The following is a 12,827-nucleotide window of genomic DNA, read 5'->3' as shown; positions in this document are numbered from 1 at the left end:
CTAACCTTGCTACTCAAAGCACAGATCACGTTCCAGGAGTGTCAGCATCACATGGGAGCCTGCTAGAAATACAGAGTCTCAAGTTCATCCTAGACCTATTGAATTAAAATCTGCATTTTAGCAAGGTCTTCGGGTGACCCATACATTCGTTAAGGACTAAGAATCACTGGTGTAGATGAGGTTAAGGTTGTCTCTGATGCTGGAAATTTAGTGAAGATTCAAACCACAATCCAAAATCTATTCAAAATTCAACTAGGCAATAAGTTGAATAAATGATAAAATTCATTTCTTCCCTTTCTATTCTTATCATTTCTTTTCTTAAGTGTCAACACTGACATCTATATTGAAGTGGCTTTAAGACTGAATGATCAAAGTAGAGAAGATGTGCAGGGCTGTGGAAGGGGGGTGAGCTTTGTAGGTTATGCAGTTTTATGGGCTGCCTGAACCTGAGTCTCCGCTCCACTATTTATTGCCCATGTGACTCTGGGAGAGTTATTATTCTCTGTCCTTCTATTTGCTCACTGATAAGGATACTATCACACACAACAGTGGTTAACAGTGTTGTCTCTGGAGCCAGAATGCCTGAACATAAATCATAGCTCCTCAATTTACTAGCTGTGAGCTCTCAGCCAAGTCAGCGAATCTTTGTATCTCAGTTTCTGTACCTGTAAGATGGGGAAATAATAGTACCTATATCAGAGGATTATGGTGAAGATTGAGTTAAAATGTTTAAAATGCTTATCACAGCGGAGAATTAGCACCATTTGGAGCCTGTTAACTAGGGTTCACCTCATAATGCCAGAGTGGAGATTAAATGAGACGGTGCACGGGGTGCCTGGCTGGCTCAGTCAGTAGAGCATGTGATTCTTAATCTCAGGGTGCTAAGTTTAAGCCCCAAGTTGGGTGAGGAGCCTACTTTAAAAAAATAAACAAATGAATGAATGAATGAATGAATGAATGAATAAATAAATAAATAAATAAATAGAACTGAGTCAGTGGGGATCCCTGGGTGGCGCAGCGGTTTAGTGCCTGCCTTTGGCCCTGGGCGCGATCCTGGAGACCCGGGACCGAATCCCACATCGGGCTCCCAGTGCATGGAGCCTGCTTCTCCCTCTGCCTGTGTCTCTGCCTCTCTCTCTCTCTCTCTCTCTGTGTGTGTGTGTGTGTGTGTGTGGCTATCATGAATGAATAAATAAATAAAATCTAAAAAAAAAAAAAGAACTGAGTCAGTGTATGTAATGTGCTTAGCATGATACCTACCAGATGGTAAGACCCTAGTGAATCACAGGGTGGGAAAATCATAGCAGTCTCACTGGCTTCTAAAGTTGTCAAAAGGAATTCTTTGGAAATGGCAATAATATGACAAAGTACTGACTGTCCTAGGAAAAAATTATAAGGAAATCCAAGAATACCTTTGGTGCTAACAATTTCAACTCATCTTTTCCTATCCATCCCTAAGTTCTCCCAGGAAGAATCCATTACATCATGATCATGCTCCTTCCAACAATTCCAGACAAAAACTCCCTTTTTGGGGCACCTGGGTGGCTCAGTCGGTTAGGTGTCTGCCTTCAGCTCAGGGCATGATCCCAGAGTCCTGGGATGGAGCCTCATGTCAGTCTCTCTGCTCATGGGGAACCTGCCTCTCCCTCTCTCTCTGCTCATCTCCCTGCTGGTGCTCTTTTGCACTCCCTCTCTCAAATAAATACATAAAATCTTAAAAAAAAAAAAAAAAAACACCTCCCTTTCTAGAAAGAAAAAACCCCTGTAAAGCTATTTACACTAGAATGTGAATGACTACCTGACTTGTTTCTCCCATTAGGCATTTGATACACATTTTAAAAATCCAGTTTTATCCTATTGCTTTTTCCAACAGAACAGCAGCATCTTTAAGAGATCAAAATGAATTGTCACAGAATGCAATATACGGGACCTTACAAGGTGACCAAGCTACGGTCTCAAAGCATAGTGTTTGGGGAGTTTGAAATAAATTTCTTCCAGCATCTACATTATACTTAGTAAATTACTTTTCCAGTTCATTAAATCGGACCGAAAAGCTACAAATGATCCTCCCAAAATGCCTATCTTACTTACCTAGTCAGATCTGATCCATTAACTTTGACTAGCATCATTTAAATGTGAACATAACTAAGTATCATTCTTCAAAAACAATATTAAGTTTGCAAAATAAACCTTAACAGTGAATGGCAACAGTAAAATGCAGACCCTTCTACTGGTGGAATCACAAACTCACCCACACGTCGAAGAGTATGTAGAGGTATCAGTAATTCTAAAGCCCTAAAACATCTTGTCGTTTATCAAAGAGTGTTTGGTGGATTTGCTAACTGTGCTGTGAGAATACTCAGTGGGCATTTTCCACAGTTTCTGGGTGCAGAGCTTTCATTTTAATACTATGTGAACGCTTGAAGCTAGAAATCTGCCCATGAGGACAATCAACTTTCCAAGGAGAAAAATGTTATGTTGAAAACAGGTTTTTAATACCATACTTCATGCCACGTGAGCTTCACACTGCAAAGCCTTTCCAGAACACTTTTTTTTAGGGGGGCTAGTGTATTTATGCTGCTGTTCAGTGACAACTTCCATTACAAATCCAAATTTCCTGGCACCCAAAGATTCTCCAGCATAAATGCAACCATTCTGGGGTGAATCTCTATTTTATTAAAACGTGACTCCTGAAAAAGAGGTGACAACTTCCATCTCAATCCTAGTTTCCTGCTGTCAAATGCTGTGGCAGTTTCTAAAGAATTGATCATGTTTCTCATGAAGAAGGAGAAGGGGAATATACAGGGAAAAAGACTCACAATTCTGAAATTACTCTGACGGGCAACTGTGTTGAAGTGGAATCCTGTCCCCTACTGTCACTTCTGTAGAGCATGAGAGAAAAGGTTTACAAAATGACAAGAAGAATTTGAGAGACTGGAAAGAAGTTACTGGTAACAACTGAAGGAAGTAGAAACAAATGGATGAAACCCACATGTGGTATAGCTTAAACTCACAAAATGTTACATGTCACTTCTATTTCAATTAAAAAAAAAACTGAGGGAAGTAGAGTCATTGAATCCTCTATTTCAGACAGGTCTCATAAGTCATCTACATCAGCAGTTCTTAAACTTTTTAAAAAAGATTTTATTTATTTATTCACGAGACAGAGAGAAAGGCAGAGACATAGGCAGAGGGAGAAGCAGGCCCCCTGCAGGGAGCCCCATACGGGACTCGACCCCAGGACCCCAGGATCATGATCTGAGCCTAAGGCAGACGCTCAACAGCTGAGCCATCCAGGTGCCCCATTTTTTAAACTTTCAAAATTCAGTGGACACTCTGATCAGATTAAATCACACGTCAAAGAACAAAATATAAAACAATTGAAAAAGGCTCTGTGTGGGGTTACAGCCTGGTTGAGATCCAAGACTTTACGCCTTTATCTTATCGCCAGCCACACCTCTGAGTGAGGTTCCCAGCAACCCCAGGGATACAGTTTGAAAACTACTGACCTCGTGTTCTCTAAAATACCTAGAATCGGCAGATTAGTTTCAAAGAGACAGTTTTACCAAAGCTTTTCAGTACCTTTGCTGTAGGTATTTCCAAAAAAAGAATACTGCTGTTGCCTAGGCAAAGTCGCAATGATGAAATTAATTAATACATACAGAGGGCTTAGAAAAGTGTCTTGCATACAGTAAGCAAGCGAATCTTTAAAAATAGTAGCTATTCTAATTCTAAAAGATATATGCATCCCTATGTTTTTTTGCAGTATTATTTACAAAGCCAAGATATGGAAGCAATCTTTGAGTCCACTGCCAGATAAATGGATCAAGAAGATATGGGGGAAATATATATGAAGAATGGAATATTACTCAGCCATATAGAAGAGTGAGATCTTGCTGTTTGTGACAACATGCATCGACCTCAAGAGCATTATGCAAAATGAAATAAGTCAGACAAAGAAAGACAAATAACATAAGATTTCACTTATATGTGGAATCTAAAATACCAAGCAAAGTGGTATCAAAGCAAAACACAGAGACAGACTCAAATACAGAGAACCAACTGGTGGTTGTCAGGTGGGAGGGAATGCAAGAATGGGCGAAACTGGTAAAGAAAAGTAAGAGGTAAAAACTTCCAGTTATAAATAAGTCATAGGGATGAAAAATACAGCACGGGGAATATAGCTAATAATGTTGTAATAACTTTGTATGGTGACCAACAGTAAGACACTTACCATGGTGATAATTTCATAATGTATATAATTCTCCAATCACTATGTTACACATTTGAAACAAATATAATATGGTATGTCGACTACACTTCAATTTAAAAGAGGATTTTATATATTCTTATTACCTCATCAAAGTAAGAATAAGTGTGTATCAAACAAAAGATCTGAGTAAACTTGAGCAAGAATTACTTGCGTTTCTGGGTCTAAGAACGGGATGGGACAGTGGTGCCTGGTTAGCACAGTCAGTTAAGTGTCCAACTCTTGGTTTCCACCCTGGTAGTGATTTCAGGGTCCTGATCTCAGGGTCGTGAGATCGAGCCCCGGGTCAGGCTCCACGCTCAGCACAGAATCTGCTTAAGCCTCTCTCTCCCTCTCCCTCTGCACCTCCTCCCCACTCCCCTCTCTGTCTAAGATTAATAAATAAATCTTAAAAAAAAAACAAAAAACAAAAACGGGTTAGGACAAAGTTATTGCTAACAGCCTTTCCAACTTGAAAACCAGACCATCTTTTTCAGTTTAAAATTCTCCGCTTCTAGGCTGGGACTGCTTTAGCTACTAGGTCTCTTGCTTTATACCTCTTTGCTCCATGGACTCTGTTTATGGGGCAAACCCCCCACCCCACCCCAGCATATGGATCTCTTTTTCTCTGTTCGTGCCAACTCTTCCTAAAATGGTTATTTTTCTACCCTCTCCTGGAGCACGGGGTGGCAGGGGCAGCTCAGAGGCTTCGGAGCCAAACAGCAGTGTCTTCGAAATCGGGCTTTGCCACTTCTGAGCTGAGGGACTTGAACAGATTTCTTAACTGCTGTAAGCACTTGTTCACTGATGTGTAACATGCCGATAATGGCCTCGTATGCATATTTTATGAGGATTAAATGAGACAACGTATATAATGCACTTCCCATATGGCAGATCCTGGAAATGTTAAACTATCCCCACCATACACCTCACACACACACTTGCTTCCAGCTACCCTGCTCAGGGAGGAAGGTCTGGATGTGAGGAGAGTGACTAACAGCAGAATAAAAATAACGTTCACGGAGAAAGAAGGTCAATCGCAATGTTTCTTTGGGAGATCATGGCTATCTCGGCAACTTTTTAATTTAAGTCTTTTCACTTCAGATTACTAGGAATTTAGAACAAAAGACAAGATACCATGGTAATAATAATTAGTAATTATCAACTTCCAAATGCTTTACAAACATTAGATAATTAATCCTTGCACCAGCTCTCAGAGAGGCAGATAAAGATCCCCTCCACTTCACCAAAAGAAGAGGAACAAGTTCTTAAATGTGGCCATGGGGACATGGGAAACATGCTAACAAGTCACCACCTGCGGCCCTCCTCTAGCTGGTCCCGAACAACCCCAGAACCCAGTGGTCGGGCACCGGGCGGGACATCCATGCCTGGAGCAGAGCAGATGGAAAGGAAGAGAAGGCAGAGGAGAATGAGAAAGAGGATGAGCAAGCAAATTCAGAAACAGGACTCTGTGTAGCCTCAGCTCCACTGCACTTGCCACTGGATTCACGTCTCTCCTTTCACACAACTCCCAGAATGTTTGACACCTGGATCACATGGTGAATTCAAGGGTGGCTTACGGCGGGGAGCGGACCGAATGATCCGGCTTGTCTGATGGGTATCACGACAAAGCTGAAAAAAAGGTTAGAGAAAGCAGAATGGAAATAAGGAGAGAGAAATGTGGTTTGACTGCAGGACGTTTAGGGACGGTATCATTTTTATACGCCAACGTTCCCAGTAGCAGTCCCCAAATTCAAATGTGTCCCCTCCTGCCAAATTCTGAAACTGGCTCTGCAATCCTCTAAGCCATATACAATAAAGCCCCAGATTCAGGGTTCATAAGTAGAACTCTTGCTAGAGTCAACATACAAGTTAGCATAGCAGGAGTTCGGTGCTTGCGTTTTAGACAGCCCCTCAGGGGGCGGCAGGACCATGCTCCCTCTAAAGGCTCTGGGGAAGAATCCGTCCTTGCCTCTTCCAGCTTCTGGTGGCCACCACCATTCTTTGGAGCTGTGTCGGTCCCATATCTGTTTCCATTGTCATGTGGACTTCTTTCCATGTGTCTTCATGTGGCCTTCTCATCAAGACGCCTGCCACTGGATTTAGAGCCCAGCCAACTCCAGTACAAACTCAACTAATCACATCTGCGAAGACCCTACTTCCAAATCAGGTCACATTCTGAGGTCCCGAGTGGACATGAACTGGGAGGGGGGCAGGTAAAGCCAAGAACTTAATCATAAGAAAACGGCAAGAACCTACTACACTTTCAGTTTTCCAGTTTTCTTCTCTTTGAACATTTGCAGACACGGAGTAGGCTTTTTGAAACTTATCTTATTTACGGGAGCATGCAGAAGGTCGGATGCTCATGTGCTCTCACAAAAGCCTTTGATGGCTCTGTTAAAAGTAATGCTTTGGTCCCCAGGATTTCATAATGAAGCCAACCTTAGGGCAGATCACACATATTCTAGGAGATAAGGGATTTAAACTTTCTCTTGTCATACAGCATCATGGAAAGAGGAAGTAGAAGGCACAGGAAGGTCTAGCCCCCATCGAGGCACAGAGAGCATTTCAATCACATGAACCTAGCCTTTTGTTTTGCCTCATTTGCTTAATGCTAATGAGCCAGCTCTTCAAAATGACAACATTTGAGGATACACCCCAGAAACTGATTCCAAGGTCCTTCTTGCTTCATAAAGACTGCTGGATTCTACTTGGATTACTCTGTATCTCTGTGTCACTGCCAGTTCAAGCCACGTAATAATCAATTTGGACTAACAAATTGGAAGAACCAGATCCAGCCATCCAAGCCTGTGTCTTGTTAAGATTGGGATGATTTAGTACACTACACCGATCTCTGCCTTTTGGCAAAACAGAATGACAACTTTACTGGAGAACCCAATCCCAGGAAGGAGGAGCACCTCCCCCTTGTGCCCATTGTCTATCTCAATCTAATTAACTCACCCTCCAAGGAAAGAGGTCTGTGACTCTAATCGTTCAGATCTAGAGCTGTCACTAGGTCTTCTCTAATAGCAGGCATTGTCACGTTCATCACAAGTGGATGTCTGTGGTCACTACCCACTCGTTGCAAATCACCATATTTGCATGGTGGGAACACGTATGCTGGATTAGTCCTAGAGCAGCCTTGGTCATTTTGGTCCACACCATTGGCTCGTTTCAATACTCAAGCATCATAGCTTCAAAAGAGGCCGCAGGACACAAGACACATCACTTTGACCATGTTCTATATGATGCAGCACTTATCTGAGTTTGGCATTAATTATAGCTTATTGGGCACTTGCTTAGCTATTAATAAATATGGGGGTTTTCCCTTGGTTTTCATTAGTGCATCACTCCCTCTCACTCTCAGTTGGAATCCCCAGAAAGGAGAAGGGGTACATAGTTATACTACCCAAACCTACCCTGAAACACCATTCTGAGCATTCTGGAAGGAAACCTGGCCATGAATTTGAGCCCTTAAACTGGATTCTGCTGTGTGTCCCCTTGTCAGGCTCATGTTGAATAATTCTGGTCTGTTCTTTTATTTTTCTTTCCCTGCCCACACTAGCTTTTACTATTAGACAGTTTATTCTCTCTGTCTTCCCAAAGAAGCCCTGGCTCCATGACCATCAGCTGTTTTCACCTCCCTCACCCAACGTCTTGGTCCAGACATTCCCAACCTGTCAATTCCTTCTCTTGTGAAGGAGGACCAACTCCTAGAAGCCTGTGTCACCAACCATTCCACTTAGAGTCAGGAGATTTATTTGTCTCCCTTCTGAGTGCCTTGGCTCAATGGGAACAATGCTGGGTTTCGCCCCCACCCACCCCAGGGCATGGTGACTTCCTTTGGACACTTCCAAACACCAGCTGTTGGACATGGAGACCTGCTGTTTGTATGAAAGTGAATTCCTTACAGTGCTTCTTATGGGTTTGTTCTCTCAAACCTGTAAACATTCCCTTTCATCTTGTTTACTTGTGTGCTCAGCTCAACCTTTTCTGAGAAAAGTCCCAAAGTAAATTTCAGCACCGTGACCTGCCTGAATTATACAATATGGTAACCGAGTAAGGTCAGAATTATTTGGGATTTGCTCTGTCTTTAGGTCTCCAAAAGAGGAGTAAGTTAGAAGGGTCACTTAGGAGAGAAAGGCTTAGAGAGAGCATGACCTATTAGATTTTTGAGTCATTTCAATCTAATGGTTTAAAAATTTACATCACGGGAAAAAAATTCTTCAATCAAGGGGGACAGGCTGGAGGAGTAAATGTGTATTGAGAGCCTACTGTGTGATGAGCAGGGCTGAGGGGTTCCACTGTGTCTCCCCCTTTCTCCAAATCCAGATGTTGAAGTCCTAACCCCTGACACCACAGAATGTCACCATCTTTGGAAAGATGGTCATTACAGATGCAGTTAGTTAGATGAAGTCGTACGGGGGCACAACAGACTCTACACCAATATGACTGGTGTCATAGAAGGGGGAATGTGGACACAGGATGAATGTCAGGTGAACACAAAAGCTGAGATTGGGGTTGATGGATTTACAAGCGCCAGAATGGCTAAGCTTGCCAGGAAACCATGAGAAGCAGATTCTCCCTCACAGCCCTCAGGAGCAAGGAACCTGCTGGTGCCTGACTCGTGAGCTTCCAGCACCCAGGACCGAGACATAATCCACGGCTGTCGTCCCCTGTGTCCCATTTGCTGTTGTTTGTTAGGGCAGCCTTAGGAAATGATATGAACACCATGCTATGCTTCCCCTCCCTTAATCCTTTCAATACCCCGAGGCATTTATTATTATCTACGTCTTACAGAAGAAGAAACTGTGGCTCAGAGGGGTCATGTAGTAGCCAAGGTTACATAATGATAGTTATAAAGCCACTTACTTATGTGCCTTCCTGACCTCAAAGCCATGATATTTTCAGATCACAAAGCTGCCTCTCATAAGAAAGGAAAAGGAGGGACAATGTGGGGACAGGAGGGGAAAGTAGGAGGGAAGACAGCTGGGCACTCAGCTGTCCTGTCTCCCCCAGATGGAGCTGCAGGGGGTCCAGCTCAGTGCAACTTTGCAGCAGACTCTGCCATCCGGCGGGCCACATACCTCTCACCCTTCTTTCCCACCTCCTGGTCCTCGGGGCACCACTCGGGCCAGACTTTGGTTCAGTGAAAGCTCCTCTGAGTCATCAAAGCCCTTTATTCCCCAAGTCTCACATCTGATTAAAGTAATTCAAGACTAAGTTGTAAATGACTCATAACCCTTAATATGTCTTTCCACTGTGGGATATTTCTATTTATAACGAGTAGCTGGGACAGAATTAGTCTCTTATGTTTACTCTTTATTGTGCAATTGAAGGGGTAGTAAATGAAACATGGTTTGTTTTCTAAGGGCAGTGAAATATTCCATTATACTATAAATTTGATTTCCATGTTTTTGTTATTTTTAGCAAACTCTATTCTTTGCGGGTGGTGCTCACTCCAATACAAATGTCTGCCAGTTCTAAATCCAACTTAATGGGCTGTGCAGTTTTCAATCAACCATGTATCCTATGTTCAGCAACATAAAACAAAATATGGTAGGCTATGAAATTTGAATATTTGTAACTACTATAATTTCCTAGATATTGAACCACTGGGAAGTTTAAGTGGTTCCTGACCCTTCTAGCTCACGGCTGAGAAAACACTAGATTCAAAAGGCACACGCTTTCAGCAATGTTATGGTGGCTGTATTAGCCAACAGAATCTTCTAGGTAAGGAGTCACAAATTTAGAGACTACAGGGGACCAGATGTAAAAAAGAAGAGAAAAGAAAAGAGAAGAGAAAAGAAACCTACATCTGAGTTATGGGGGAGCTTCTTTTTAGCATTAGGCTATAATTACCAGGAAAGATAATAAGTACAGCATTGCCAAAAGAAGCATTTCAGAAGAATCCATAACTTTATTTTTTTAAATGTGAATTCTTCCTATTTTAAAAAGTTAGTGTACACGTTTCCTATCACTGCTCTAAGAAATCACCACAAAAATGATGGTACGTATTTTATTACAGTTCTGGAAATCAGAAGTCCTAAAACCAAGGTGTCAGCAGGTCTGTTGCCTTATGGAGGCACAGAGGACAACCCATTTCCTTGCCTTCTCCAGCCTCTAGACGCTTCCCTAATTCCTTTAGCTCATGGCTCCACATCACATTGCCCTTTCACCCTCTGTTTCTGTCACGGCATCACCCACTCTTAACTGACTTTCCTGCTACCCTCTTATAAGGACCCATATGATTAAATTGCCTCCCCATCCGGATAATCCAAGATGATCTCACCATCTTGATATCCTTAATAATCTGCAAAGTCCTTTTTTCCATGTAAGACAATATGATCTATAGGTTCTGAGGATTAGGATATGAACATCTTTGGCGGGCACTATTCTGCTTACTTCAGTTGGCAACTAATTCAAGTTAGATAAACAATATATGAAGTGAAGCCATATAAAAGTCTGGTACTTAAAAATCTCCAGCATGGGGACACTTGGGTGGCTCAGTGGTTGAATGTCTGCCTTTGGCTCAGGGTGTGATCCCAGAGTCCCGGGATTGAGTCTTACATCAGTCTGCCTGCACAGAGCCTGCTTCTCCCTGGGCCTGTGTCTCTGCCTCTCTCTCTTTCTCTCATGAATATAATAAATAAAATTTTTAAAAAGAAAATCTCCAGCATGTCCTCTTCCCTCTACCCCACTCCCAAAATGGGTAAGTAGAGAAAACAAGATAGACTTAGTATAGACAATCATAAAAATTGGGTTATGTGCACCTGGAGGGTCATTACTGTTTTTTTTTCTCTTTTTACATAAAATAATTAAATTCCTCTAATGAAAAAAATTTTTTAAGATTTTATTTATTTATTCATGAGACACAAAGAGAGAGGCAGAGATAGGCAGAGGGAGAAGTAGGGCTCTCCCCACAGGGAGCCTGATGCAGGACTCGATCCCAGGACCCTGGGTTCACGACCTGAGCTGAAGGCAGACCCTCAACCACTGAGCCACCCAGGTGCCCCCAAAATTAAAAAAAATAAACAATATGGGGACCGAGTAAATATCCCTGCAAGCAAGCCAGACATGGCCCACATGGTTTACCAACTTGCTGCCAAACAATGACACCTACTTACTGAGAAATACACAATGCACAAGTACACAATCCCTGCGAATGGATTCGCAGAACTCACACTTAGGTTTCCACGAGTGCCTTGTGTTCCTCATGGGCCCCAACATTCAGCTGAAGTGCAAGTGTGAGTTGAATTAACTCAAAGCTGAGGTATAACAGGGGGTATCAGCTGTTAACACAGACTGGCTAAGAGCAGCTTCCATCCTCAAAGTGTGTGTGTGTGTGTGTGTGTGTGTGTGTGTGTGTGCACATGTGTGTGTGTTTCCTCATCGTGGCCAATCTGGTGGCTTTCTTGAAAAAATATCCTCTTTGTCCTCACTTGAAAGGTAAATACCCCAAAAAGTGGACATCTCGTGCAGGGGATCAAGTGGAGGGTCAGAGAAAGATGTAAGTTGATGATCTTTCTTTCTTGGAAAACTGAAGTTTATTGGAGAAATTTCTGTACAGTGGCTTTTAAGATGTGGGGACTCTCAAAGTTTCCGAAACACAGCTCTCACAAATGACAAAGGTCTCCAAAATAATTCTCTGCCCCTAATATGCTACCTATTTCTGCCCCTTACTCCTTCTAACTTTTGAAAACTCAGCCTCTGGAAATTATCATCTTGTGCAGAATGACTGTCCTCAGGGGCTCTGGGTTCTCTGTTTTCCCTAGGTAACCATGGCACCTGCATAATGCCTGGGCTCTAGGGGGTGTTCCGCAGACTCTGGCTGAACTCTGTAGGACGGAAGTCATACCCAGATAAACACGGGCAACTGTCACCATCCGGCACTGTTTAAAGAGCCCAGACGCCTGTGATGTCTGGGTCTCTCATGTACTTTCTTCACTCACCCAGGGCTCCCATTCCCTGTTCTTTTCACAAGGAGTGAGTTGTCCAGACTCAGCTTCCAGAAATGGATGAAAGGCTGCTTCTCATCTGTGACACTCACAGATAATTAAATTAGACTCTTCTCAGTCTGGTGGGGAAAGCTATTTTATATTTTCATTAACTCCAAAGGGCCTTTCCAATTACAGTCCCTGTTTGGTAAACAAGTTATCTTTGACTAACAGCCTTTCCTTTTCTAACACCCAGGAAACATGCCCTTTACAGGGATGCTGATGTGCAGCAGAAATTCATAATTTGGTAAAAAGTTATCTTTTGAAAGGCAGTTGACGTTATCATTAAATCCAAAAGAAGCTAGTTCTTAAAAAACAACAACAGCAAAAAAAAAAAAAAAAAAAAAAAAAAAACCACAAAATTCTGCTTCAGCATCTTCTGTTTTGTTGTCACTGGGTATGTCTGTGAGTTTTCTTGTAGATTTTCTCATTTCTCCTTCAAAGGAGAAAGTAATGGTGTTTTGAAGAAGGAAGACTCTTAAAATGTAGGGAATGCCTGGCCTCTCAACAACACGTCAGCATTTTTTAGAGTCATGCCCTGGTCTACCAGCTTCTCAATAATGTCAGACACCATAATACTA

At 42.4% G+C, this 12,827-nt stretch overlaps 1 protein-coding gene across 1 annotated transcript in view; it reads right to left on the bottom strand.

Moving 5' to 3' along the window:
* SNTB1 (syntrophin beta 1) overlaps positions 1 to 12,827 on the bottom strand; it is a 231,022-nt gene that overhangs the window by 33,563 nt on the left and 184,632 nt on the right. The gene's annotated exons all lie outside the window — the stretch shown is intronic.

Source organism: Vulpes lagopus, chromosome 9 (genome assembly GCF_018345385.1).
Source record: "Vulpes lagopus strain Blue_001 chromosome 9, ASM1834538v1, whole genome shotgun sequence".
Lineage (NCBI taxonomy): Eukaryota > Metazoa > Chordata > Mammalia > Carnivora > Canidae > Vulpes > Vulpes lagopus.
This window is presented reverse-complemented; position numbering and strand designations above follow the sequence as displayed.